This window comes from Pan paniscus, chromosome 13, assembly GCF_029289425.2.
Source record: "Pan paniscus chromosome 13, NHGRI_mPanPan1-v2.0_pri, whole genome shotgun sequence".
Classification (NCBI taxonomy): domain Eukaryota; kingdom Metazoa; phylum Chordata; class Mammalia; order Primates; family Hominidae; genus Pan; species Pan paniscus.
In genome coordinates, this window is record NC_073262.2 from 25,542,085 (window position 1) to 25,568,722 (window position 26,638).

The window sequence follows — 26,638 nt, forward strand, 5'->3', positions numbered from 1 at the left end:
TTGAGGTACTGAGATTTAAAATGTAAGCTAGGATAAGCAGTACAGGCAGGGCCTACATGACTGAGGAGTGGGCAATGCTGCAACAAATCTCAAGGAATTTTCCAGAAAGCCAAAAAAGTTAGCTGTCTCTAAGTAGGACAAAGGGCCACTAAGCAAGGTTGAAATGACCAACATACAAATGCACAATTAAATGGAACCACAGGAAGTACTGCATGAGTAGAAGATAGGGATCCAGGACAAGCCAGGCCTCCCCAAATCCCCTAAACCAGTAAGAACCAGTGAGCATTTAGCTTCACAGCTACAGCATGTAGGAGGGTCTCCCCTGAGGGACAAGGGCCACTGTCCTTCCCAAAGGATGCAAAAGAGATCATTCGAAGTAGAGATCAAGTAATAAGATGCTTCGGGTAAGAGGCCAGAAAGCCAAACTAAATGGTGGGGCTGAAGGACTAACCATTGCATGGTTAAAGATTTTCAAAACTGACCAAGACTTCTTTCAAGGTCAATATATGGCACTGTGAAAATTAATCAAGATCCAAAATACGAATGAACTACCTGTACAGAATATCTACCAACAAGGAACTGAATGCAAGATAATTACAGTCAACCACATCTGATTAGCAAACAGCATATAATGTGCTTACACATATATTATTCCATTTGGGAAAATGCCAAGAGGCTGTATGCTAAAAGGTCAAGAGCCAGGGATAGGGAGGGGGTCTGCTAACATAATCTCAAGACAGCCGGCCACCATGCTAACCATACAAATGACAGTTCAGTACTAAAGTGGATCCCTGCACTGCAGCTCAAAGAGAGAGAGGGCTTGGGGGTCCTGAACTAACATGACATCCATCAGTAGTCAGGAGCAGGGGGAGTGTCTGACTAATTAGAAACATGAAGCCAGTCCACCTCCACTCAAGGCCTGGCTCAGGGAGAGATCAACTTTGCCTTGAACAAAAGAGCTTACAGACCAAAAATAAAGATACCAAACCTAAACCCCATTGCGCTGACAGGTCAAAACTCTTAATCCTGGTGACCTTCCATGCTATTCAGATGCAGGCATTGTGATGAAAACGTCCCTGGATTCAGTTTGTAAGCTAAGACGCAGACAACCACAGATGTTCCCTCAGGCCATTCATTAATGCATGGGGTCATTTTGGCTTCTCTAATTTTCGTATATCTGTAATTTGGTTCTCATCCTCTAAATGCCTAATTTGGTCATTCTCCCTGAAACCAGTTCCATGCCTAGCTGTGACTGTTTTTATGCCACAAAATTTTAATCTCTTCAGGTGTCTTGATTTCAATAAATTCAAGGAAGCAGTATCAAATCAACTCGGAGAGACAGGAGTAGCTCCCCAAACTCTCCCCCACCCTGTATAACTGGCCCCAACTCTCTCGGGCATCTACAGGACAGTATTTTTGCCATGAAAGAGCTTCCTAGGAAAAGGTTAGGGAGATTGTTATCAGAATGGAAATTAAGAAAAGTGATTCATCAAATGTCACAAAGGGAATACAATTTCATAAGTCTTTAAAAGCCAAAACTTAGCAGTTTTTTTTAACCTCTAGTCACTCTTTCTTTCCCCTAAAGTCATGGCATAATTGACCTTTAAATCCTATGCTGTAACCTGATCTGGCAATGCCCACAGTAAAGCTGAACAAAGTGTGCAGTACAGTACTAACCTATTTTGTTGGGCAACTACTTTCCAGAATTTTCTCAGTCCATCCAGGAAAGGAGAGCTAATGTGCCCAGCATTAGGAAGGGTTAAGTATACCAAGCTGTTGGTAACTTTTAATTTTCTTTTCATCTAAGTCATAGTACTATTAACTTGAATGTTATTGAAAACAGATTGAGTTGATCTGCTCATAAAATACCAACACAGAGAAGAGGAAAAGATATTCCAACTCCAGCAAAATCAAGAATGTGTAAAGAATAGGTTTCTAAATGTAGCTAATCATCTTGTAAAAAAGAAGCCAGGCCTTGAAACAAGAATTACGACTCTCCCTCCCACCACACCCCCCACCTTCCCAGCTCCTCATCCCCCTAGTGGAGTTGTGAGAGTTCCACAAGCATTAACTGACACCCAGACATGTTCTCCTGACACACCATCTTTGCATAAGGACCTTCTTGTGCTTGGCTTTGCTCAACAACAGAGCCCAGTGCTTCTCAGTCTTCTTGACAACCCCACTGCAGGCACCCACCCAAAAGGGCTTGAGATTCAGCCCAAAGTAGAAACTTCCTTCATGCCTCATGTTTGTTTTTAAAACATGCCAATTGCATTCTACTCTATAATAAATACATTTTTTTCATTTAATAGCAATGTTTCTGAATTCATGTGAATGAATCATCCCAGGCTAACCCTGTGCCCTTGTATATCCATGGCACACCAACAGTATCAAAGTACACTTCCTCTGCTTCTAAAGAAATCCATTCAACTCTTTCAGACACTGTAGACCAACTTAGACCAAAAAAAAAAAAAAAGAGAGAGAGAGAGAAAGAAAGGTAGTTACACATATTTAATTATCTAAATGAAATTTAGGTTACTATTTAGAAGACATAGAATATTTCAACTTTACTCAAAATTTCCTTTAGGCATAAGGTGATTTAAGTAAGGCTCGGTCATTTAGAACTGAGGGTCACAATACATTTTCCAAAATGAAAATATGGACATGTAAGTCCCAATTGCAAATCCTTCAGTGCTCCCTACCAAATACTTAGAAGTCAAAACTGCTTAGTATAACACCAAGGTCATATTTCATGTAGACCCCACCTTCCATAGGCCAAGAGTGACTGATGGATGAGCCTTGGTTTTATGCACTACATGCAAAGACAATTGAGAAGATGCTCCAACTCTTGATAAAAGTACACGTTCCCATCTTCTCCATTTATTTCATCATTTACTTCATGGCTCCCTCTATATTCTCTCACTCACCCACATCTGTCTGACCTATTCCCCTTGCTGGGAGCACCTCGTGCTCATTGTCTGCCCTATCTCAGCTCAAGCAGATTCCCCCTCTAAAACTCCACCCCAATCCTTTCCCACTGAGTTGCTAAATTCTTTGATGCTTCCTTAATTCCACCCAAAGGAGTCACTCCAGGCTGCAACCTGTCTTTTTAATCTTTGCATCACTAGCATCTAACACAGCGCTTCCCATGAAGTAAATCTTAGGTACATATTTATTAAATGAAAAATGAACCAGTGAAATTAACATACCAGTCAGTGCTACCTCAAAAAAGGGCAAGATGAGAAAGAGAATGGAACTGAATGCCAGTTTGCTTCTTTCCACCTGGAACTTAGCCAAGGACCTCTGTTACTCAAAGTGGTTTGGCCTAAGAGAAAAGTATCAAGAAGACTAAATGGAACTAGAAGTACTAAAACATTTTCTTTCTCATTCTGCTATCCACACTCAATACAATATCTCCCCTTGGCTCTATTCATTTGGAAAAAACTTTTTGTTCAGATGTTCACACTGAAATGAGAGTTAATATTATACAAAAATACAGGATCTCAAACTAAGGAAGAGGCTGGCTTTCCTAAACAGCACACTTTGATATTGCTAGAGAGAAGTGGCCTGCTGGGTGCACTGAGATTTTTTTTCCACTTGGTCTCAATGGCCACTGCAGTCCCCAGCCTTTCCAGGAGACACAGATTCCTGTGGGTCATGTTGGGGGTGGGGACAGAGTGCTCTGTTTTCGTAACTGGGAAGCAAGATAGCTGGTGTGTGAGCCATGATTGTGCACTACATGCAAGGGTGATTTAAAGATCTTCCAAGTCTTGATAAAACTCTTTCCATGTTCTCAATTTTTTTCATTGTCTATACTCAAGAGGTAGTGAAGGTAAGGCCCACTGTCAGCCATCTGGCTTAGCTGCAGGATGCCACACAGAAACTGTACATTCATTTTGGTCTACCAGAACTTCCCAGTGTTGATTACAGTATACTTTATATCCATTCTCTCCCTTTTCAGAAATTCTATTAGCATTCAGATTTGTTCTAAAATGTCTATTTTCTGAATAGTCTTTGTTAAATGAGAAGACATGGTTCTTCGCCACCAGCACCATCCTGTGCTCACCACCTCTTTGTTTTCAGCAATTGGGAATATGTCTACAGGCACGGCTCTCATGGTTTCCATCTGGAAAGCAGGTCACAGGTCCCCACTCTGAGCCTGATATTCAAGAACCCATTTCCACCCTCACTGCTGAAGGCTTTAGGATGCAAACAGGCTTACTGTGGAGAGAACAGTTTCTAGCAGCTGAGGTAAGAGGATGAGACTGGTAAGAGGCAGAAAATCAGGACCTTCCATGTCTATAACGTTATTAAAATTTAAAGCATGTGGTGAATGAGAAATGTAAAAATCATCTTACACAGAGGAAGAAATGCTCAGGCAGCTGTAATGGAAACCAAAATACTCTAAATCTAGGTACAACAGGATATAAAACCTAGTACCCTGCCATTGCTTTTCTAAAGATTCTCCTTTCCTTATAATTATAGCTGAGTTCAGGTTAATCGTCATTCTTCAAGAAGGGGTAACTTCCCCCACATGCTATTTATCTCTTTACAAAAGATTTAAAAGGTTAAAATATGTGGATTAAGTTTTAAGGAAATTTTCATTTTGGAAAACATAGGCAATTGTAATAGTTAATTACAGGTCTGGGGGGGAATTCTGAATCTTTTGCCAAGATGTATCTATTTAACCATACCTGGGGAACAGTAGCAGTGTTCCAGACCCAAGTGCTGCTTTAATCTTCCAACCCCTGGAAAGGGAGTCCCAACCCCACTCCACTCTCTAAAGCAGGTAATTTCTGTTCTCTGCCTCACTTCTTCTCTGCCTCTCTCCTTCTCTGCCCCTCTTGTTCTCTTTTTCCCTCTCTTTCTGTATACACAAAGACAAATGTGCATTTTGATTTCCAGTGCCAGAGAAAAGTCAACCCCTTTCCCCTCCCCCTTTGCCATAGCTGTTCTGTTCCAGAATGAGCACAAACAAACAAGGCTTAATTACTCTGTTTGTTAATCATGGGAAAGGAAAATTCCAGTGTCTATACAAAGTCAGTCTAATTGCTTTCACTGAATCCACTGGTCATTTCAGTCCCCGAAAATAAATCACTCCAACTGCCTGGCTGAGGAGACCAGCTAAGTCCCTGAATTTTAGCAAAAAAGTCACCAAGGTAGCCCTATACAGACATGACTGACATTAGGACTCTGTTGGTAGTTTTCCAAATTGCCAATGTCTTTGGCACATCATGGCTGTTCTCAGGCTAATACCATTAAACTCAGATAAATCCACTATGTCCTTGCTGGGTTTGTCCTCTTGGAAGTTTAGTGGAAGAAATGTGCCTTTCAGATGCTTCTGCTCTGAATGCCACATGTTAAATAGAGGATTTCAGGCAAAGGTGGTCTCTGAGATGGGTAGGCTGGGTTTACACACAGTGAATACATCAGGCGCTAATGAACACCCCATCTTTACCCATTTGCACTCTGCCACCTAGAGCTTCATAACTTTCCTTCAGGGCAAAGGAGGAATCAGAAGGGAAACAAAGGGAAGAGAGATAAAATGAAAGGAGAGGAAATGAAAGGATGGTCCCACGAAGCTACTGAAGGTAGAGAAATGCCATCTACATCCATAAACAGATGAAATTGGAAACCATCATTCTCAGTAAACTATCGCAAGGACAAAAAACCAGACACCACATGTTCTCACTCACAGGTGGGAATTGAACAGTGAGAACACATGGACACAGGAAGGGGAACATCACACTCTGGGGACTGTTGTGGGGTGGGGGGAGGGGGAAGGGATAGTTTTAGGAGATATACCTAATGCTAAATGACGAGTTAATGGGTGCAGCACACCAGCATGGCACATGTATACATATGTAACTAACCTGCACACTGTGCACATGTACCCTAAAACTTAAAAGTATAATAATAATAAAATAAAATAATTAAAAAATTAAAAAACAGAGCCTGGAGAGGAGTAAGGGAAGTCCCACTGTCTAGTCACAGAGATGCATGGTGACACCTTGGGTCAGGCTATTCCCTCTGTGCTATTACCTCTGTGGTACTGTTAACAGCTATAGTGCCAACACGAGCACACCTCTGTGGTAGGCGCCATGTCAAATGGAATGTTCCCCCAACCAGTGCTCATGACTGGGGCCAGTGCTGAGCCTTTGCCCAGGAACAAAGCAGATGATGGAGATATCACAGTCTAGCATAGGCAACTTGGAGGAGACACATCCCCCTGTAATGCCTTCTCAAACCCCACAACCAACAAACACAGACATCCAGGTATTTCTATTGCAGATGTCATTTGAGTTTTCTACAGGCACTGACAAATGCCCAGGAGTTTGTGATAAGAATACTTTGCCTTCAGCTTATGTCATAAATGGAAATGTCTGCTGCCTCAATGCATACGACTGAACCCTATATATATTTTGCTAATTGCCTTAGTAAATAAAATATGAACATCTTATAATTGAGATGCTGTTAAAAAATGAAGACTCCAGTATGGATGCTTACATTGATCAGTTCATCCATTCAAATAGTGAGTCAACAAATATTTAATGGGATTCTACTATGGGACATGAACTATACTGAGAATATAAGCAGGAATAAAAGATAGCCTCTACCCTTGAGCAGCTTACAGTGTAGAAAAAACAGGAATTTAATGTGATGTTTGCTATAATATGTATTTCTTATAGCATATTATTAACACCAAAGGAAGATTGATTGACTGTCTATGGGAGTTAAGGAAGACTTCACAAAACAAAGTATTTAATTTAGATCCTTAGGGACAAATATGTGTTTTATAGGTGAAGAAAGACGTGTAGGTTATAACAAACACACCATATGTAGGGAAACTCAGTTTTATTACTTACTAGTACATATCATCAGTTACTAGGAAATCATCCCCACTATTATCCAAAAGCAAATGGACCAATGCTTTAAATTGAAAAGTTATAAATGTGCTCAATGTATGATCACTTCATTGGAATTTACCAAACTGGTTCTTTCTATGGTTTTTACACAGTACATGGAAGGCTTTGACCCATAATGAGTCAGTAAGATGAATGTTTCTCTCACTCCCATTTCCAAGTACTGTTTCCTTTAGTCATCTGTTTTTGGAGTCTCTTTAAACTGAACTGAGTTTCATCTTTGGACTGTACATGTGGCAACGCACATGATCATCAAATCTCTTTGATGTTAAACAGATGTTGAGTTTAATTTTGTGATACTCTGATAAAAAGGATTAAAAGAAGGCTCACAAAAGCAATCACCCTACCCCCCAAAAAAACTGAATTTTAACAATAATCAATGAGCCAAAAGATGTGGTTAAGTTTATCCTAGTAAGAAACAAAAATATTACAAAATGAACACTCAGTTTTTGACCCAAAACATTTTTACTGACCTATTAAAACTCAAGGCATTATTCAGGGTTAGTCAACCGGCATAGAAAAGTTTTAATATTTTCCTGTAATTTCAAAAGCACTTATTAAGTTTAGGTAATGAAAAGGTTTTGGAAATAGTGGTGATAGCTGCAAAACACTGAATTAATTAATGCCACTGAATTACATACTTTAGTTAAAATTGTAAATTTTATGCAATATGTATTTCACCACAATAAAAATACCCTATTGAAATGTTTTATTTAAAAAGCACTTATTAGAATTTTTTATAGACCAGATATTGACATTTGAAATTTTTATTCTGACCATTTTCCTTGGAGAGTATTGTAAGAGATCAAAGATTCTAGATATATTGCCTTTTATCCAGGCAAAACCATATGTGAAGTACTATAAGAAAACTTAATCTATCTTAAAGAATTCTAGAAAAGAGTCCACAATATTTTCATAAATTTGTTACATTAATGAGCTAACAGAATTATAATAGGCTATCAATTTGATAGCAAACAGGCTATCAAATCTACTACTTTTCTACAGATGTTCTAAAATGATCTCAATTCTTATAGTTTTTGTTTGACCAGAATTTGTGCACAGTTGAATTGTTCTGACACTAACTAAATCTTATGTAAGATTTGAATCAAGCTAATGAGAGACTTAGAAACTCCAGTGATTTATGGTATAGAGAGTAATACTGAACTGAAATGCTTACTGACGTCAACATGAGGTTCACAAACATGAAATAGGGCCACAGAATCAAGTCTGAAAAAAGGTGGAAAGAAATGAGCAAATATTCAGATGGCGGAGTATGCCAAAGAGTTCATTTTAAGAGTAGGCATTTTGAGGAGATGTATGAATTAAAACTGATTAAATGACTTCTAATACAATAGGAAAATATTTCCACCTAAAAATTCTAATCATCTCTAAGGGAACATGAGAGATATTTTAACCCAATATTACTTATGCGTATGGCACAATTAGCATTGTATGAGATGTGACTGCAAGGTAAGAAGAGCAATTCCATATACCTCAACCTTATTTATGATAATACGTTGCACTTAAGGAAATTATAACTTCTAGTGTTAATTAATATATTTCTAAAAATGTATTTTTGGGCTGGAAAGCAACCAAAACTTCCATTAACAAGGTTATGTTTTTCCTATTAAGAAGGTTTCATTTTTAAGCTCTGCAAGGACTTTGTCCCCATTAAAACTTGCTATACACTGGACTATAACTGAAAAATGGTGAAACTCAACATTTAATAGTAATGAACAAAAAATACTTAATCTGATCTTTTCTCTCTAGGACTATTCAGAGCAATAAAACACATAAGGGGAAAAAAGAGATCCTATGAGTACATTCAGACCTGGAAATCATCACGAATTAACAGTCATTTAAAAAGAGAATATTAACAGAAGGAAAGAATTCTATACTGCAATTCAGATGACCTGGATTTGAGATCCACACTTTGACTTCAAGCTGTGTGATTTTAGAACACCCAACTCTCTGCCAACTTCACAGGGTTGTTGGGGCAACCAACATATGAGAAAGCACTTGGTAAATGGAAAAGCATTGACAAATGTAGGTTAATAAAAATCTACTGTTACCATTAAAATTTAGTCTGCAGTATTAGACATTAGTCCACTCGTGCTCTCACTCTCTTTGATGACAATGTTCTATCTTCCTTCTCTATCTTCAAATTTCTATCATTTTCTACCCAAGCATCACTCTTTGTTGGTGACCTGTTTTCTGACTTCACTAAAAAATCTGAAGCAATCAGAAAAGAACTGGCACGTGGTCTCACCACCACCTCTATCTACCTGTGAGAATCTTGCCCATACACTCTGCCTACCTCCTGTTACAGAGGATGAACTATATTGCTAAAACAGGGCCACCTCGTCAACAGACCCCATCTCTTCCTCCCTACTCAGCAACCCAATAGCAATTCTCCCCTCTGTATCTTAACTTTTTGCTCTCTACTACATCAGTACAAGCAATAAACCTTCATACTGTTGTTTCGCCCCTCTAAAGGCAAAAACCAAACCAAACAACAAAACAGAATCCTCCTGACTGAAGTTCCCCTATAAGGTACCAGACTATTCTTCTCTTCCTTTTGCAGCAAAACTCTTCAAGAGTCTTTACACTTGTCTCCAGTTCCTCTTCTTCCATTTTGTTGTCAACTCCCTCCAAAAAGCATCTGCCCCACCACACCGCCCAAACAATTCTCCTCAAGGCCACCAATGATGTCCACGGTGCTCAATATACTGCTCAGTTCTCAGTTGTCATCTTATTTACAGCATTTGACCCAGATCACATCTTCTTCATATCCTCTTCTTCAGTTGGCTTCTGGGACTCTTCTCTGGGTTGGCTTTCCTCCTCTTTTAATGGTTGCTTTTTCTCACCTTCCTTTGCTATTTCCCTGTGTCCCAGACTCAAAATTGAGTACCCCAAAGGTCAGTCCTTAAACCCTTCATTCAATAACTTCTTTCTCACTCATACCTTGGTGTGCTCATCCAGGCTGATGGCTTTAAATACCATCCGTATGCTCATGTCTCTCAACTATATATTTTTATCCCAGATGTCTTCATTGAGTTGCATACTTCTGTATCCAACTGTCTACCCAACATTTCCTCCTGGAGGTCTCATGCCCTTATAAAATTTTCAATGTCCAAAACAGAATAACTGGTCAGTCTCCAAACATCTGCTATGGTCACAGAGTACCCTGCCTGAGTTAATGGCCACTCCCATATTTCTAGCTGTTCAGGCCAAAATGCTTGGACTATCCTTGACTCTACACTTTGTCCCACACTCACAACTTACCATACGCAAATCTTTCAAATGGATTGCCCCTTTACCACCTCCATCAATTGTTGTCTGGAATATCACATTAGCCTCCCACCTGGGCTCCCTGCTTTGCCTCTATAGCCTCTTCTTAGCATGTCATGTAGAGTGATTCTTTTAAAAGATAAGTTATGTTATATCTTCGCTCTGCTTAGAACGCCCCTGTGGCTTTCTTCCTCACTCAGTAAAATCCAGAGGTATAACAAAGTCCTTCAAGACACTATATAATCAAGAGCTGCCCCCGCTCCCCGTTTCTGACCTTATCTCCTATTCAGGATCATTCCACCGCTTGCTATTTCTCACACTTGCCAACTAGCTCCTGCCTCAGGGCATCTGCATGTGCTCTTTCCTCTGTCAGGAAGATTCCCCAGAGACCTGTGGCATTTGCCTCCTTACCTCCATCTAGTTTTTATTCAAGGTCACCTTCTCAGGGAAGCCTTCCTTATCGAAAACTGCAAATCCTTCCCGTTCCTCTGCTCTGTTTCGAGGGAGTTCTCTACAGTACTTCTTTCTCACCTTCTGATATCTACTGTTGTTTACTGATTTATCTTGCTCACTGTCAGTTTCACCCATGCTGCAGATTGAAGCTTCTCAAGGGTAGGGATTCTGTTTGTTCACTGCTGTAAACTAGCACTTAGGAAGATGCCTGGCACTTAGTAGGTGATGCTTGATAAACATTTGTTGAATTAATGAACTAAATGATGGAATTACAGCTATTAGCTGTGAATGATTTCAGATGTCTAGTCCTTGCCTTATTCTGTGGTTCTGAAGGAGCATGGCTGACATGAGACACAGCTGAGCTCAGGGCTCTTTCCAGCCCACAGCCTTTCCTGACACAAAGACACAGAACTGAAGCACCCACCCAAGGTAAGTTCAATCACGATCATGAGAATAAATTCTTCCACTGCTGATTTTCATTGAATCTAATAGGAACTAACCCAGATTTTTTTCCAAATATCAATTGTAAAATGAAGGTCTATTCTATTCCAGGAATTGAGCATCCTTTGGTAAACTTTTAAATTTTTTTTCTTAAAATTTAAGCGTTAAACATTTAAGGTAAGTGGTTTGTAAACCTCAGGCTTCCAAAGGTTTAGCAGTTATGTCCATAAAGACCTGAGGCAGGTGTTGATGCACGGATCCTAGTGGTTTCTGAGCCATCTCTGCTTCAACTACCTTCCTCTTGGACTCAAGTCTTCCAGTTCTCCTAACTCCCAATTTAAAGCTGCTCATCTGATACCAAAACCAGCTGCAGCATAAATGCTGTTTTTTTCTAGCCTCTAGTTGAGGGGGCTCCCATACCACAGATGCACAGCCCTCCTGCCTGCTTGAACCAACACAAACTTTGGCTTATATAGTGCTGAAGAATTATTCAGAGGGCAGGTTTCAGTCAATTCGGTGAATTCATAACTTCTTCAAATAGCCTGAGATGATCAGAAAAAAATGTTTGCTAATTCTTGGCATCCTCAAATATAATCTCTCTGTTAAATGTCAGTTACTTTGACATTTGACAACCAGTACTTTTTGTGATCTATATTCCGGTCAAGGACCTTGGCTAAACACTGTATAGAAAACAAGGATATAGGCACAAGTTTCCAGGATGGGGCAGTAAGGAGTACATTGCAAGATCATGCCCCAGAAGTGGAGGAAAAAGAGTATTTGAGAGATACTGACCCTGTGGGTTTCATGAGAGAAGTTTTCATGTGGCAATTGCAGGGTGAGCTGAAGGGCTATGTCATAGGAGGGGAAGACACAAGGTGGCTGGCCCATTAAATACAGGGCAAATTGCTGAATGCAAGACTCCCCCCCTTTCATCTTCTGCAAACTCTCATTTAAACGATCTGTACAAACGAAAATAATCACTCATCAAAAACATGAACCACATAGCACCTTACAGATAAGAGACATCCAAAAATATTTGTTAATAAATTAATGAGTATTAGAATAAGTTAAAATATTGCTGCTAAACTGACTACTTAAAAACAGGAGAATTAACATGAAATGATGGGACAAGTCCTCTTAAAAAGTTTAATCGGGCCAAGCCCAGTGTCTCATGCCTGTAATCCTAGCACTTTGGGAGGCCAGGGCAGGTGGACAGCTTGAGCCAAGGAGTTCGAGACCTGCCTGGGCAACATGGCAAAACTCTGTCTCTATAAAAAATACAAAAATTAGCTGGGCGTGGTGGCAGGCACCTGTAATCCTAGCTACTCAGGAGGCTGAGGTGGGAGGATCACCTAAGCCAGGGAAGGTTGAGGCTGCAAGGAGCTATGATTGTGCTACTACATTCCAGCCTGGGTGACACAGTGAAACCCTGTCTCAAAATATATATATTATTAATCATAGATACTCCCTTGATTATTACTATGAGTTACACATAGCTAGGAAAGTCTTTCAAAGAATAGGTAAAATGGCATCTCCAGCTTTAGGGGGTACATAGAAAAAGGAAGAGACAATATATAGATAGGAACTATGTCTCATTACTGGATCCCCAGGGCCTGACCTCATGCCAGGCACATTGGAGATGGTATATTTGCGATGAATACACATGAGGCCTGCAGGAGGCTCCAGGGCAAGAGTAATGATAAAGCCAGCAAACACAGATACAGACACTGGAAGGATCAGAGGCACCCTAACAGTTTCCCTTGCTTTTTTTGGGGGGTGGGGGGGTGGGGACAAAGTCTCGCTCTGTTGTCCAGGCTGGAGTGCAGTGGTGTGATCTCAGCTCACTGCAACCTCCGCCTCCCAGAATCAAGCAATTCTCCTGTCTCAGCCTCCCGAGTAGCTGGAACTATAGGCGTGTGCCACCACACCGGGCTAACTTTTGTATTTGTAGTAGAGACGGGGTTTCACCATGTTGCCCAGGCTGGTCTCAAACTCCTGACCTCAGGTGATTCACCCACCTTGGCCTCCCAAATGCTGGGATTACAGATATGAGCCACCGCACCCAGCCACTTTGCTTTTTTATGCTCACATTATTACCGGGCCTGTGAGAGCCACTGTTCCTTCAAGGTTAGAGCCTACATCTGGGAGAAGTGCTCCTGCCTCTCGCAGCATCCCTTTAAGTCTGATAAAGCAGCTCCTGTGCGCAGTGCCCACTTCAACCTGGGACTTGCTCGGCAATTGTGGTTTTTTTTCCAGTGATTAAGCCAAGCAGGCAGATTCCTGCATAGTCTCCTTGCAACAAAACCTGCCAGCAGACCTGAGAGACAACATCACTCCGCATGTTTCCAAGAAAAAAAAAAGGAAAAAAGAAAGAAAAGAGTCATCTACTTCACCACAAAAAACCACTTGCCTATTCAAAGTCATTTGTTGTTAGACAAAGTTCTAAACCAGGGGTCATCAGTTTTCTTAGCAGCAATAGTCCAGACCCTGGTTAAGACAGTGGAGCCCTATAGTGAGATGGCTCATATATGTATAACCATATACAGCAGAAGTCTGATTTTATGCTATCTCCTGATCCCAGTGACAAAGGAGATGCAAAGGTTTGGTGACTGCACTGTAGACAGTTTATATAAAACCAGGAGAAAAGAACATGGGAGCTTTGGATTGCTCCATATTTAATTAAATGAATTTAGTCAGTACTGCACCTACAAAATGCCAGATTCCAAATTAGGGAACAGTAGCAATGATTACATGTGAGCTTTACCAGCAGTTCTGAGGATTTCAAATCTTTCTACACTTTATAAGCTTTACATGCGTCCCTGGATTAAGTTGCTTATATCAAATAAGAAATTGTATATAAAGACAGTGAAACAGTGGGTAAGACACGATGAGTACCCAGTAATATATTTTTATTAGATCTTCTACACATGTATGGCATCTAATGATAATGAATTTTATATTAAATTGCAATATTATTAATTGCATTTAATTCTCACAACAACCCTATGAAGTAGTTATTATTAGTAGTATTTTACAGATGGGAGATTAGGAGATTAGGTTTATCTGACTTTGTTCTTTATCCCCTCCTCTAGAACACCCAAGCAGTGGTTTTTCCAAACTAGGAAGACCCCCCTACTGAGCAGAGTTAAGAAGGCAATGGAAAAAAAAAATGTTCTGGGCTCAGAATGGCGTGAGTGAGGGACTTCTAATTCCATTTATTTTAACAGTATTCAGATGAAATGCAGGGCATACAAATAGATATGCACAGTGCAACTTAACCACCAGAAAGCTCTTCAATCTTGCCAAGTTAGACAGAGCTGTTTCTTTTGTACCAGTTTTAGACCGCAAATCTGGAGAATTTATCTGTAGGGCTGTTTTCCCAAGGCCTCCAAAACAGACCCAGGGCAAACCACACATCCCGGGCTGACACTGCTCAACTTCAGCTTCTGTTGTTTCAGCTCTGAGGCGGTTTCCATGCCAGCATGCAGCCCTTTTGTGTTTTTGCAGCTTCATCCCAGGCCACATTTGTTTAGGTGCGTTCACTATCTCCAGTTCAGCTGCCTCCTCTCAGGCTAAAATAACACTTGGCTTATGCACTAAGAAAACGCTGCTATTGTAATTTTGCAGTGGTAGCATTTTTGGAACCAGATTCGCAATTCTGTATGCTTTGCATATTGATGGCATTGTTCTCGTTAGTCACATCCTGTCTAACTCTCTCAGTATCCCAGTCCTCAGCTTCCCATCATCCCAGACGTACTCTTGTTGGAATTCCCCCTTCCACCTGTCAAACCCAGTTCCTTGCCTCCCTGCAATCACAGCAATAATAAAAATAACAAACAGCAATAATAACAACACTGTCTTTTTATAGCACTTGGGAATTTCAAATGTCATGGTAACAGTTATAGCAATGGGCCCACAAAAAAGCATGGTAGAATAAACAGAGAAACAAGAATATACAAAGAGAAAATGTTGGGAGAACCCCAAACATTTTTCTGATTCTCTTTAGGAAAGGTATTTTCTAAATCTATTTTTAGACCACTGGGATTTCAGGGTCAAAGAACACATAAGAACTTGCTGAGCTTTATTTTCATCATGCCAAGACAGAGGGCAGGACCACATCAGTGCCCATTCAATAAACAGTAGGCATGATTATCATCATCATCATTCCTTCAGAGGAAAAGAAACCTCTCACTCAAGTGTTCCCCACTCACACCCCACCTACCTCCCACAGTCCATGACTTCATCTCACCAAGACCCATTACAATTAGTTTGATACCAACTGTATATCAAAAATCACAGTGCCACTCACGGGCACTTACTTATTGGGTTCATTTACGCTGATGAAAAATACTCAAGAAATCAAGGTAAATCCTGGTTTGTCTACCTTCAGAAGAAATCTACTCATACCTTCACCTCCATTTAAGAAAAATTTACGAAGGCACTGTGATTCTAACCCTTAACAAACCCTGAGGTCTGTGAAACAGCTCTTCTGATGAATCATGGACAACCCCCAAGTCTCTCTAGATCCTTGAAGACTGAAGATCACCTGGACCAAACTGAACATCCCATCTCCTCTGAAACCCTGACTTCCTGCCAGAACCAAACAAGCTCCACAAATAGTGGGAGTGAAGTTGTTTCCTTCACTGCTTTCTTTCCTGGTCATCCCAGCACATTTCCTTGCATGCAAAACAAAACAAAACCACTATTTTTCCTCATAATTGTATTATAATATTCATATTGCATAAATATGACTATGCTGTAAAATCAAATTTCATCCTGAAAATATTAACCATGTATAGTAAAAGCCTAACATGTGCCACCTTCCTGTGAAGCAGGATGTTAACCCTCCCTGTTGACACCAGCATAGGGAAACTTACTATAGACTGGACTTTCCGATTCTCAGGAGAACCTCCTAAATGCAAGAATAAGGAGAAAATTAATATAGATCATTTCTCTTAAGAGCCTAAGACTCAGCAAACAAGAGAAGGGAGATTGTCAGGGACAGACTTCCCTTCAGTGTAACTTTATTCAACACAATATCACTCGGGCACCTACTACTTGCTGGGCTCTATCTAGATAATACTCAAATTGTTGCCTTCGTTCCCAATATCATGGAGCACCAGGATCCAGGGCTAGATGTCACTGTGTCACAGGAAGTAGGAAAGTCACACGTCTACTCTACTTTTCAACCTTGACTAAACATTGAGTTGACATCAAATACAAAGCCATAAGATGCATCGTATTCACAAAACACTTCCTAAACTCCAGACCTGAACATAATTGAGACTTTTTTCCTTTGTTTTTCTTTTTTCTCAGTCTATGTATTTTAGTCAACAAAACCATATGCTTGACTTCGAAATAAAGTGATGTGAGCCTTCCCTGCCCTGGTTTCTTTCCATTATTGGGATTTCCATAAATTTAAGAAAAGATGCTGGCCATTTAGCCTCCAAGGATACTTAGCCTCAGGATCAGCTAGACAAAATCTAAATTTCCCAAGAAGTTCCCTCAATACTTTGCCCTTTAAAGCAATATGAATCAATTATCATGCAGTTCATTCCTGCATGGGGGCAGGAATCGACCATAAAATGACCTCTTTAAAAACCCAACTGAGTAAATATAAAGCCACAAAAATAGTTTCCCACAGCAACTTTCTATCTTCAATGTCTTTCACTAAAACAGCTAAAGAAACTAGATTCCAATTAATCTCTTTACATTACATAATAGAATTAAGCTTATACAATTAAATGTTACATGAAGGATTGATATTTTGAATACATGACTAAAGCAACAAATAACCTGCAAGAAAAACACATACAGCTTTGTTTCACTACCGTGTGGCTTCTACCAACACACCTCCAAATAAGCCATTCTTGCTGAGATGACCAATGGCCTCCATGCTATGAAATTCAAGTGAGGATTTCAGTCCTCCACTTACCTGACTCCTCAACACCACTCACCACAGTTCACCACTCTCCACTTCTTGTAACATTCTTCCCTTGGACACTAGGACAGCTCGGTCTCCTTGCTGTCCTTGTACTCCCCTTTCATCCCTTTTCAGCCTCCTATTCTGACTCCTCCCCTACCTGACCTCTAAATGTGGCAATTTCTCAGGACACAGTCCTGGAACCCCTTTCCTTCCTATTCTATGCTCTCTCCCAAAGTGATCTCATGCATTCTCATTGCTTTAAATACCATGCCAGCAACTCCCAAATTTATAACTTCAGCTCAGACTGATTTTCTGACTCCAGACTCATCTACTTAATTACCTACTTGTCATCTTCAACGGTGGCTCACTGGCATTAGAAACTAAACTTGCCTGCAGCTGAATTCTTGATCTCCAGGCACTGGCCCTTCCCTCCACACAACTGCTCCTGTAGGACTCCTGGGAATCACCCTCAACACCTTCTCCTGCACCCCACAAAGCCCCTTGCCTGCCCTCTAATCAAGGGCCTGCTCTCTCTTGCTGACCACAGCATCAGCCTCCCAGCCATGGCCACTGCTCTCACTTAGTCCCCTCCAACCCTTTCTCTAGCAACAACCAGAGAGAGCTACTCAAAGCACAAATCTGATCCTGTAACTCCCTAAAGGATCTTAAAACCCCAGAAAGGTTTACACTGAGGACCTATAATGAAGCCTGCAATCTTAGGGAATGATGGGATCAACCCCTAGATGAAAATTTTTGTATTCTTTTTCACTGCTGTAAATAAAGCTCTGTGAATTTTTACATTTGTATGCTCCTGTGTAACTCAACACCTGAAACAACTTATAAACACTTTCAGCATTCTAGAAAGCTTATGCCCCTGTCCCATCCCCACCCTCTTCACAGGAATCTACTATCCTAGCCTTTATTACAATGAATTAATATTGTCTTTTCTTGACCATTATATACATTGGCTCATAGAAATCAATAATTTTTTAAACTAAACCAAATTCTTTGAATGCTCTACAAGTTTAGACCAGCTTTAGGACAGTGAAATCCTGGAGTCATCTAATGTCAAATGTCTCAATTCCCAAAATAGTTTGTTAATTTAAAAGTGAGAATGAAATGCACCCAACGCCCCAGATGAAGGTGTCCTTGTGAATTGTCCCTCAGTATTTAAGACAACAGTATTTAAGAGGAACTACTGCCTCTACTCATGGGCTTTGAACCAATCTGGATATTCTGCTAGGGAAATTTAGTCAAAGAGACCAGTCTTTAAATTCAAACAGGGACTTCAAAGTGACAAAAGTACAATAGCATAAGCAAAGTATACAGTTATAGTCTTAAGAGAGGAACGGGACTTTATCAGGCGTAAGGTCTTACTGATAGAGTTGTATTGCAGGTATTAGGAATTAATGAGGATGGGCTGTGGTGCGGCAGCTTGAAGTCTGATAAAGCCTCACCTGCACCCACTGAACATTCTATTCACCCAGGAAGAAGGCTGACAAATCTCTATTTTCAAGGCATAGTCCTTAATTTTGTCTTTCTGTCCAGAATAAGGACCTATTCAAATAAATATCCCAGGGAAGCAAATCCCTGGAATGCCTCCGCTCTCCTATAAGTTATTCTGCCACCTGAAGGTCAAAGAGCCATCTCCCCTGGGTTTGGAATTTCGGAAGCCTCTGTGGAGGGGCAGGTGGAAGGGCTTAAGGACTTGTTTTTGCTCCCTCGACGGTCCAATACCCCTCCCTCAGATCAAGCAGAGAATTTCTAGGCCTAAAATCAGGATTAAATAGGAGTACTATGGACACTCCAGCAAAGTATGGCAGATTTGACGAAGCTACTCTCACAGCTCATCCCATTTCTTACTAGAAAGTCTGCCCTCTGCATCCTCTGGTAGCACAAACACTAGTTAAGTGCATCAGCAGACCTGTGCCTCCTGACGCCTGCTAAGTGCCAGGCACGGGTTCTGACAACACGATTCCAGGCACGTGTGAGGCACTCAAAAAATGCTGGTGACTATTACCATGAAAGAATTCCCACGAATCATGGTTTCTGCTTCCTAAATACACACACACACAAAACCTGCTTGCTTCTTCCATTTGAAACATAAATTAACTTGGGTAACATCACCATCATCCCATCCTCTTTTTGGTAAACTAAACCAGCAGATTTCTTAGAGGAAAAAATACTGCTTTAGAATATTTAATGATATATAAGTCCACTTTTTTTTTTTTTTTACTAAACCTAAGTTTCTCTTGAATCCCATGCTAGTAATTCTCATTTAGCCTTGCTAAAGATGCATGGAAGAAAGCCTTCCAGGTCTTCTGGTAAATAGAGTGGTGGGTGAGAGGATGAGTCCATTTAGGGCCAGACATCCTTAGATACGTGCTTTGCCAATGACAGCTGACAAACTTGGGAGCAAGGCCATCTTGCACAGAATCCCAGCCCTATACTGTTCATGCAACCAAGAATCACCTGAGACTGAGAGGTCAAGGCTGCAGTGAGCCATGGTCTCACCCCCTGCTCTTCAGCCTGGGCAGCAGAGTGGGATCCTCTCACTTATAAAAAGAGTCAGCCTCAGTGAGGAGAGGAAAGCCATAGCAAGGAGACAGGAGAAAGACAACCTCAAAGCTTTCTAATTCTTGTACAGTTGTCATTAGCTACGTTCATTATTTTTAAGAGACAGGGTCTTACTCTGTTGTCTAGGCAGGAGTACAGTGGAGCAATCATAGCTCACTTACATAACTTCGAAGTCCCAGGCTCAAGCAATTATCCTGCTTCACCCTCCTGAGTAGCAAGGACTACAGGTGCACACCACCATGCCCAGCTAACATTTTTTTATTTTTTGTAGGGACAGGGTCTCACTGTTGCCCAGGCTGGAGTGACACATTCATATTTTTAGGTTTGCTTCCAAAATAGTGCCTTGTTGCTCACCCTCACAAGGTAAAAGAGATGGGAGGGAAACAGGGATGAACAGCACCCTCACGCCTCTTATATAAGGTCATTAATCCCACTCATGAGGGCTCCACCCTCATGACTAAATCACCTCCTAAAGGCTCCACCTCTTAATACTATCACACTGGAAATTGAGTTCCAACATATGGATTCTGGAGAAACACAGACCACAGCAGGAACACAGGAGCATTTACTTCAGACAGGGACACTGGGCCCAACTTGGGGCTCCTATAAGGAGTCCTGGCCTGGCATAAGCTCTCTGTGTCAATCCCCTGGCATATGGAATACCAGATTCTTCAGTTGTCAAAGACCTTTAAATTGCTCTTCTCAGCATTTATTCAGTACATTTAAGGAGCAAAAGAAGAACTTAGGGTTTTGTAAAGAGTAAATAATTCCTGTCACCAGAATCTGGACTTAATTTCTTAGCAGCTCACCCTCCAAATTATCTACATCTGCACCCCACTTTCCTGCCAGCCTTGGTGAGAGCCGAGGCCCATTCCCGTCTGCTGCTAATCGCTCCACTTCTGTTCCCTCTTGATTTCTCGGGAATCTCATCCATCAGTTATGCCCTCCTTCAGCTGTATTGTCTACCCTCCCACTTTAATGCCTGTTTCTCCTCTTCCCCCACAGAGAAGCATACTTATGCCTTACCTGTCTAAATGAAAACCAACAATTTCCCACTTCTTTTCACAAACTTAGCTACTCAAAGTCATGGACTCACAGTCCTTTTCTTCCTGAATTCAATCCTTCTGTTGGGTCAGCGGCATCTAGCACAGTGGACCACTTCCTCTCTCCTCTTTGAATCTCTCCCTTTGTCTGGCTTTTTTGACCCCTCTTCCTGCCACTGTCTTCCTATCATTTCAGCTGCCCATGGTAGATACGATTCTAACTACATCCTTCTTTCTCTAAGGGCTGACTACAGCCAGGCAGGGTGGGCCCTCATTAGCCACATTTGTATTGCATGACACCATGGGCACCTTTCCAAGATGAAACACTAGACTAAGTCTCCCAGAAAACTGGAGTTGAGGTCGAAAGGCAGTCAATTGGATGGGTGATCTCATTATCTGCGGAGGCTTCAACTCCGGAGCTGTGGGTATGTCGCCCGCACAGAGCAGTGGAGGAAGATGGTGTTTAGACAGAAAAAGGGAACAGCCTTGCTGCAATATGAGGACCTTAGTGTGACAGAGTGCCTGCTGTGCTCCTGGAGACTTTTTGGGTCCTAGTTCCAGAACCTTGAGTGCCTTTGATATCCTAAATTCTAAAAAGTGTGTTTTTGCTTGAGCTAGCTTGTGTTGGCTCCTGTGGCCTGTAACCCCGGGAACCTTGATTATCATACCACTCATTTCTCCTCCTCTCTTACAGTGTCCTCTCCCCTCTAACTGCAGATGTCACAGGCACTCACCCTTCACCCTATTTCTCCTCTGGGTCCGCATACTCTCCCCTGGTGGTCTCCTCCACATTCACCTGAGCTCCAGATCTGGACACCCTGAAACACTGCTCATCTCTGCTCAGATTCCTACAAACTCCTATAATTAATAATTCCAAAACTAAACTCAAACGTATTACTTTCCCAATATTTTGTAGACTGGCGAGTCACCCCACCATCTACCCAGTCACTAAAGTCAGAAATCTAAGTCAAGCTTCCCTTCTTCCTCTGTTTCCCCCTCCACAACCAGTGCCATCACCCTGTCTTGATGATTCTGCATCTTTAGGATCTCAAATTCACTGTCTCCTCTCCCTCTGACTTCACTGTATTTTAGACCCCCTCTCCCTTCACCTACATACTATTTGGTCTTCTTGTCGCCTAACACCCCTCCAATCCTTCTCTACTTCTAAAACACAATCTGATTGGATTATCCCGATTCCTTTAAGGTAAAGTCCAAAATCCCTGGAACAACATCCAAGAACTCTGATGATCATTTTATTCCTGCCTAACTTGCCAGCCTCATCTTTTTATTTTTTATTTGTAGAGACAGGGTCTCACTCTGTCACCCAGGCTGGAGTGCAGTGGTGCAATCATAGATCACTGAAGCCTCTGACTCCTGGGCTCAAGTGATCCTCATGCCTCAGCCTCCTGAATAGCTGGGATTTCAGGCATCACCACACCCAGCTCCAGCCTCAATTTTTACTACTTTCCAACAAGGCCCCTAAACTCCATCCATACTGAACAACTTGCAGTTTTGTGAGGTCCCAAATGCTCTCCTGCTTCTAAACCTTTATACCTAATACTCCAATGCCTCCCAGCAAAGCCTGCCTTCATTTCTTCAAAGGTTAAGTCCAACTAATTCAACTCTGTGTCACCTCTTCCAGGAAGCCTTCCTTGAGTGATGTCTAATACTCACCCACCTGCAACTTAGGAATAGGTTTACAGCCTCTGTGCTCACACAGTAGCTTTTGCATAACTTTTTCTCAGGCTTTTTGATATTTGGTAATTGTGCACTTCCATCTGTGTCTCTTCCATAAGACTGTAAGTTCCTTAAACGAAGAGACGGTGTCTTTCTTCTACTTATATTCACGGTACCTGCGATTCAAAAAAGGCTTTTTGGATATCTTGTCCTGGAACACCCAGCCAGGAATTAATGAGATAAAAAGAAAACTGAAAATCTCCAGAACCAGAATATATTCCTTTCCCTCTAACACAGCTTTGAAAATGAGAAGGAAAAGATAAGGGTATGTTTTCTCCCATTGTTTTGCTGGAGCTCAGAGGCCTCTTCTTTCTCTTGCTTGAGATTGCTCAAGGAGGTTGTTCTTTATGTGTATTTACAGAGTGGTTGGTCTTTCACGCCCTGCACAGTGCTAGCCCAGGGCTCCACAATCCAGTTCAGCACATAGTGCTAGCTATGACCTCACAAAGGTTTTGTAAATATTTTAACTACGAAAAAAAGGTCTCTTCCCTCAAAGAATCTAAGATCCTGAAGGCTTGTTGGGATGGAGTCACATATCTCCTTGGCCTAGGATCCTAAGGTGCCCCTCGATCTGGTGTTAATGCGCTTGTGTAATCTCCTGCCCTTTAGTGTCAGCTGGTCTAGTGACTCTCTAACCAACAGAATATAGCAAAGATGGTGGATGTCTTTCCAGCAGACTATCTCTTGCTGGCTTTGAGGAGGCAAGTTCCAATGTTGAGAAGGCCCATATAACCAGGAACTGAAGGTGGCCTCCAAAGCAGTTAGGAACTGAGGCCCTCAGTCCAAAAGCCCTCAACAAACTGGATTATGTGGCAACCATGGAAGCATGGAAGTGGATCTTTCCCGGTTGAGCTTTCAGATAAGATCCCTGTCCTGGCTAACAACCGACTGCAGCCCTGTAATAGACCCTGAAGCACAGGACCCACCTAAGCCATTCAAAATTTGAGATAATAAATGTTTGTTGTTTTACTTGTGGCAATTTGTTACGCAACAACAAATAATTCATACAATCTCCTTTATCCTGATTGACAGTCTAGCACCTGAAAAACAGAAAACATAAAACTTTTGTTTTTCAGCAGGTTACATAGGAAGCCAGCATCATGTAAACGTTTAACTAAAAATGAAATAGCCTCTAAAAACAGGCTTGTAAATCATTTTCGTATTCTAAAAGCTAAGGCCAAAAGAATCACACATGACAGTGTGTAAAATGAAGTGGGGGGGAATGGAAACAAAGTTAAAACTTGTAAAGGGGCCCTGGAGAAAATCTGCAGGCTCCATTGGTTTATTTAACTTCTAAATCTTACTAAATTTGCTAGACGTGTGTTAGCATTCATGGTTCATTTACTTTTATTCTGACTTCTATAAATAGGTACTCTATGAGCCCTGATAAATGACTTAAAATCTTGCTTGACTTCAACAAAAAAATTAGCAAGTTAATCTTAAAAATTCTACACATAGAAATGAATGAAAACCTTCCTCTGGGCCAACCTCCACCCCCTGCAAGTGCACCTCCCCCAGTCCCTGGACTCTTCTTGCCATCCTTGTTCTTTTTCTCTGGCTCTGTGTTTATAATATCTGGCATTCTCCCAAATCACCTAGCTCTGGCTCTCTTGTAAAAACAAACAGAAGCTACCTGGGGCTCTTTATTCTCGCTCATTTACATTCTTTCCCTGCCAAGGGGTCAGGGATGTCAGAGTTGGTGGCAACCAGTCAAGCTCAGCATGGAATGGCCCTTATCTACCAATGCAGTGTTTTCCTGCCTGTGAACATGCCGGCATTTATTTATCTAAAATTATAAGTAAAAATGTAGGTAACTGCCACAAATCAGAGACTAATGAATCTAAAAGTTCAGCCCAGAGCTGTGACCAAAAGTAGACAAAAGCCTTATACAAAGCTCATATTTAATAAAAAAGGCAGGCAGTGGGTGAAAGGTGGAGATATAATCTATATGACCCATAAAATATACGGAAAACAAAAGCAAATGTGAAATTCCATGTGGTTTAATCATACAAAATGCAAGTTTGAAAAATTAGCCACCCACACTGAAGCACAGCTTCCTTGTAAGTCATTAGTTGATGTGAGCTGAGAGTAACGTCGGTGTCATGTGTCCCACTAGTTGCACACATACGGTTATATGATCCGTCAGAATGTTCAACAGCTCTCCTCTCTGCCCTGACAGCCAGGGTTAGTCATCTAAATTGGTGTGTCCATTAACAGCATTTTTGAACTCCCAAGATTAAAATTGGTTGTTGAGGAACAAAAACATCAGACATCATAGTTTGTGGTCCTCCAAGGCTCAACCCTACCTGTCAAAATTTTATTCCTTAATATTTAATTTCTCTTCACTTCTCAGCCTTTTGGCTAAGATCAAGTGTAGTAGCTGTTCTTATCAGTTTAATATTTAATTTTTCTCATTAGGAAGAATGTGAATTAAATTAAATTTTTTTCCTAGGGAAGGAGGAGCAATAATAAAAATAAAAGTTGAGAAACACAGCTGTAAATATGTAGAATTCTAAATGAGCATACAGAGAATAAGCGTAAGAAATGCAGACACTGAAAAAAAAAAACCTTAATAACAATCCAATAACCAGATCCATTTGTGTATTTAAAAAGCAGCAGAACTAGCGAAAGCCAAAGACAGGTTCTGACACAGCACTGGAAACTCTGAACTTGAAATCAGAAGACCTACATTGAGTCAGTTCCTAACATGTGATTATAAGTTGCACAACCTTAGAGAAAAGCTACTTATTTGAGTTCCTTTTCCTTTCTCTGTAAAAATAGAATGAAAATGTCTAATTCCAAGGTCCCTGCAATAGTTAAATGAGATAGTATTCATGAGGTGCTTTGCCAACAAGATGATGTGGTTCAGTTGAAAGGTAACATCATCCAGCAGAATTATCTGAACATTGGAGAGCTTTGCATGGGCAAAAGATTATATTAATAAGCCTAGAAGTGACATTACTGTGAATTAGTGGTTCAAGAGTGTTAGACTGATGAAGGGGCTGTTCATTAGGAATAGTATGTCCTGTGTAGCAAAACACACCAATGACCTAAAGTGACTGATCTATTTTAAGGGGATAGTGAGAGAGATTCAAACCACTAAGAGATAGTGAGAGAATGCTTTTCTCCTGTTAACTAAACCAGTGGTTTCAGCTTCAAATCACCTGGGGTGATTTTGAAAACTTCTGAAAAATGTCTGAACCTGGAAGATTGTGAGTACTCCAGAGATGCTACGGAGTAAGTGAACAATGACAAAGTTGCCGTGAGATATGCATTCTCATACACTACTGGTGGGAGTGTTAATTAGTACAGCCTTTAGGGAATATAATCTATGAATATGTATCTTTTTCTCGTTTGGTTTGATTTTAATGTTTTAAGTTGGTACCCTTCCTGGAGTAATTCTATGTCTAAGAATTCATCCCAGGGAAACAATGAGAGAGGAACAAAAATGTATCCAAAAGGATGCCCCTCAAAGTATCATTTTATGTCTGTATGTTGCACCAATCAGGATAGCTTGACTTTGAACATGCAAAAAAAAAAAATTGTACTCTGTAAATCCATGTCATGGGCGGGAATATCTGACAAGTAAACAAAAGAAACAATAAATCAAAACAAGATGCTGTAAAAAGTCAGGTGTCATCTCAGCCAAAACTCATTAATTTTTCAAAAAGTTGAGAATTTGCCAATGAATTCAGGTCTGGTCAGGTCAGGCCTTCCATCATCCTGGTGATTTCAACTAACCTCAAAATCAAACAGCAGACAATTAGCAATTAAAGCATCTTAAAGGAATAAGTAGCATTGCAGGCTAAGGCAGGACAGGGAAAAAGAGAATCAAATGTATTTCACTGGCTTTCTTTTTAAATTCCCTATCTTCTTGAGTCAGGACTCCCCAGGATTTGCAACTCAACACTGGCCTAAGATTCTCCACCACAAATGACTTTGCATTCTCAAGAGATTAACTGTTCACTCAAAGCCCTTCTGAAAAGCTGCTGAAATCATTGCAAATCTTCTATAAGTCGTACCTTCCTATGGGCTACAGGATAAAAATATTAGCTCAGGAATGAGATAAGAAAGGCTCATTTTTTTAAAAGTAGGAAAGAAAATAAAGTTCTATGAAGGAGACTAAATTCTGAGCTTTCAGATTTTTAGTGTCAACAACCCAAAATATAAGAATGAGAACTAGGAGGGCAAAAGAGCATTTTTATCAACTGCATTTACCAAATATTATTAAGCCCCTACTCACCAAA

The 26,638-nt window shown here is 40.8% G+C and overlaps 1 protein-coding gene and 1 pseudogene across 2 annotated transcripts in view; one reads left to right on the plus strand and one right to left on the minus strand.

Moving 5' to 3' along the window:
• Nucleotides 1-26,638, minus strand: part of LYPD6 (LY6/PLAUR domain containing 6) — a 151,448-nt gene that overhangs the window by 90,962 nt on the left and 33,848 nt on the right. The window lies entirely within an intron of this gene.
• Nucleotides 24,733-24,859, plus strand: LOC112439219 (U2 spliceosomal RNA; annotated as a pseudogene).